Consider the following 4,101-nt stretch of genomic DNA (forward strand, 5'->3'; position numbering starts at 1 on the left):
TAGGTCCAGTCAGGGCCGGGTTAGGGTCGTTATGGCCAAATTCCCACCCCTAGCTCACGCTTCCACTACTTAGCAGTATACTAATATATTTTAAATTTACCCAGCAAAAAAAAACACTCAATAATCTGTGAGGTAGCGAACTCTTGAGGTCGTTTTCTAAAGTCCCCTTTCTTCTCCAATAGTCTCTCTCTTCTCTATCCCCCCTACTTTTAACAGTCTCTTTCTCTTCTTCGCCCTTCATCTCCACTCCTCACTCTCCCTCTCCCTCTCCGCTCACACCCCCACTGCAAGCAGTATACTAATATTGTTTAATATTAAAACTTATCAAATAGACATTATCAAATTTTAGAAATTATTTAAAAAAGTAATTAAATTTGTTATTTGCGGATAGACGTGGCAAATATGGGTTGGATGTGAAGTTAGTATAGAGCGCGGCACGGCAATTTAAGGCAAATCAAACTCTATATTTGACAGTGGGGTGAGTTTTCCACTTGATATAAAAAGTGTGGGTTGGTGTGAGCTGCCCACTCAACATTCAACAACACGGATTACGTTGAGTTGAAGATGCTCTAAATGAATCTTTTCATACGCGAATAATTCGCTGAGTTGGTAGACGACACTTTTTTCACCAACTACGTACTCTAAACTCTAAAGAGAGAGAGAGAGAGAGAGAGAGATGGTGGAATTACCACTACCTGAGGAGGGTGGTGGAAGTGACGTTCCGAGTTTCCACTACTTGATTTCTTCTTCCGACGGCTGCATTACGAAGAAGAGCGTTCCAGGTGAATTGGTAATTGAGTTACTTTCGTATCTACCCATTAAATCTGTATGTAAAGTCAGGTGCGTCAGTAAATCTTGGCTTAAATTATTTACTAATGACCCTTTTTTTGCCAAACTCCACCTCACTCATAAGTCAAATGAATCCAAACTCCACATTACTAGTTTTCTAGCAAAAGAACATCATCCTGGTATACACGAAATCAACAAATTTCACTTGGCAGAAACCACGATAATTTAAAAAAAAAATTGAACTGCCATCTTGTCTAGATACTCTTTCCTACTATTTTGTTCATGGAATTTGTAATGGAATGGTAATACTGCGCTCATCCGAAAACCTCTATATCTGGAATCCTCTCACCAGAGACTACATTCATATCCGTTGTTGTCCACCGGAGTCTACCATTCCTCTTGGTCATACACTCATACAAGGTGTGTCAATTTTGGGTTTGGTTTAAATCAAGCTACTAATGAATATAAGGTGGTAAGATATGTTGGTGATGGAGATAAAAGTGACCATAACAAATTTCACCAGTTTAAGCAGAGAGCCGTCATGGAGGACTATAGAACCATTTGACCAGTACCATACTCTTCTTAAAGATCCTTGTACCGCACCACTTGTCAATGGCGCTCTTCATTGGCGTGCAATTAGGATTCCGCTACCGCAATCAAGAGTTATCCTTTCCTTTGACCTGAAAGAGGAGGTTTTTAAAGAGATACCACATCCATATCCGACCGAGTTGATCTTCAAAGATGTTTATCTTGAGCTTGTGGAACTGGGTGGATTACTTTGTATGTTCGGCATTCAATATGGAGTGGAACTTCAGATTTGGGTGATGAAACAGTATGGTGTTAATGGCTCTTGGACAAAACAATTTAAGATTGGACTACTTGGAGCATGTGGGTCACTTGAGTATTTGCGACCAATTGGCGTTGCAAACAGCGGAGAGATTTATACTAATACAAAGTTCTCTAAGTTCTACCAAAAAAATTGTTTTCTATAATGCAGAAACCAACTCGGTTCGTGATGTTAAGATATTTGACTCTGATCATTGGAAAGTGTTCGCTTATACCAGAAGCCTCATCTTACCCAAATTTATCAGTGGACTCAATCATAACAGAACATAGTGGAAGCTGGACGGCAAAGGTAAGCTAATAAGGCCCTACTGAAATATTAAATTTTTCAGTATGTTCTTTTGTATTTTCATGATTGAAATATTGTTAAGTTGTTATGTGTTATAATTTACTTTGGCTAAGTTATAGAGAGAGTGACTCATTCCACAAGCCAAATCACACAACGTAAACACATTAGGTGCACAAACGCATCCAATTAAACAACAGATTATCCAGACGTGTGTCGTGTATCCCTTACATTTGGCAGGTCTGAAACCCATTAAGGCTGATTTGTGTTCTGAAATAACTAAAGAAGCAGTTCAAAATGTGTTTAATAACACAACACTCAGTTGATACCAGCTACAAGGAGAAGGGTTGTCTAGGGAGACGTACAGTTTCCCATCCAACCTTGAAACACCCTAAGGGGGAAAATCTGTCTTAAGGACATAGTGAATCTTTACTAGGCTTGGATTAACATTTTCGTACTTGGTACATTTGAGAGAAAAGTTTGTACAGTTGTGGTAATTGGTAAAGAGTAAGTATATTCAAGTTGTAGTTCCTAACATTATCCAGACGTGTGTCGTATATCCCTTACATTTGGCAGGTGTGAAACCCATTAAGTTTGGTTTGTGTTATAAAATAACTAAAGAAGCAGCTCCGAATGTGTTTAGTAACACAACACTCAGTTGATACTAGCCACAAGGAGAAGGGTTGTCTTTCAGATTGTTATATTTTAAAAGATTGATATTGCAATTAGGAGGAGTCACCGAGAAGGTATATATATATATATATTTTTTGTAAATGGCTAACCATTAACATTGGCTTTAAGGTTGGGTGGTGCATTGTTGAACTAGAGACCTGAATTTCAAAACAAACAGTTTGATACTGGTCTGGGTTTCCTTTCCACTCAACAAGCTTGTCTTCCATCTTCATTAGGCAGTCAGAAAAAGACAGGAAGGCAGACGATGAGAGATGGGAGAATTTTCCCTTTCTCAAGTTATCTGTACCAGTTTAAATGATCTTATAGATATTAAAGTCGTCGTTTTCTGACTTTTTGTGGATCATCTCCCCACCTATCAATTAGAGGAGTCGCTCGCTAGCAATCCTCAAAATGAAAACATACATTAAGCTACTAAGATCATAAACAGATATGAATTAAAACTCACATTGTATTTATCATTCTTAATATATTATTAATTCGTCGATGGAATGTGTGTTAATGTTGCCTATATTGTTATATTAGTCTCTGCTCTCTAGATGTCTCTGAAAAGCTTGTACAATATATTCCATTGCTATACATCAGATTGTTTACATATATATTTTTTTTCAACATGTTACAGGTTTGCTCCAAGATGACAGACGAGCCAGCTGGAGGCGCTTTGCATGCCAGTTCAGGGAGCTTGTCTTTTCATTTGGTTTGTGGAGAGATGAAAGTAGCATAATGTTCCTTTTTATCAGTCGGTTAGCTTCCATAGTTTCTTTCTATTTGGTTTGTAATAAACGCATCAGATGTTTGTTTTGCCCAAAGCATTTTTCCCAGTCAGTTAGAGAATTGTACTTGGTTCTATATAGTACACGGATTTTGAAATACTTTTAGATCTATATTAGGGTTTAGTTATAGACTGCTAGTAGAGAAAGTTACCATTATACTCTGATATGTGAAGGATACACATGTGGATATATTATTCCACGTGTATCCTTGACATGCTTGATAAATATATCCGTATGGAATTTACAAGTCATCAACAGCAGGTGATACGAGCAAGGGTTGTGACACGTGGACTGAACCATTCCAGCCTTGCTCAGGATTTTGAATATGCAGTGGACTCTCCGGCCTACTCTTGCATGAACTCTGTAGTTAGTTGGGGCTTTATCCTTTCTCCTGGTCTAGGAATTAGGAAGAAAACAGTGGGTAGAATTATTTAGAAAAGGTTGGTAGCTCTGCCCACTTCAATTTTGAAGTCAGCCTACTTCAATTTTTTTTTTTGTTTGGTAAGCCTATTTTAAATGAGATCCAGCGGAGTTCGAACCCCAGACCTCTGATATCATCACCCAAAGGTTTTACCAACTTATCTAGAAGGCTCATACGTCGTCATTTTTATCATATGAAAATTTAAATTTACATAGTTTCATTTACCTATGTAAAATTAAATTTTTATATAAAAATATAAATTTACATAGTATTTTATATATGAAATTTTAAATTTACAC

General features: G+C 37.4%; 1 long non-coding RNA gene across 1 annotated transcript; it reads left to right on the top strand.

The window, feature by feature from the left end:
- Positions 1 to 475: 475 nt before the first annotated feature.
- Positions 476 to 3,478, top strand: LOC147518101 (uncharacterized). The gene is made up of 2 exons (XR_015211710.1): positions 476 to 1,924; positions 3,231 to 3,478. It is a non-coding gene; the product is annotated as an uncharacterized LOC147518101 (long non-coding RNA).
- Positions 3,479 to 4,101: the final 623 nt, after the last annotated feature.

This window comes from Coptis chinensis, chromosome 2 (assembly GCF_015680905.1).
Source record: "Coptis chinensis isolate HL-2020 chromosome 2, ASM1568090v1, whole genome shotgun sequence".
NCBI classification, from domain to species: Eukaryota; Viridiplantae; Streptophyta; class Magnoliopsida; order Ranunculales; family Ranunculaceae; genus Coptis; species Coptis chinensis.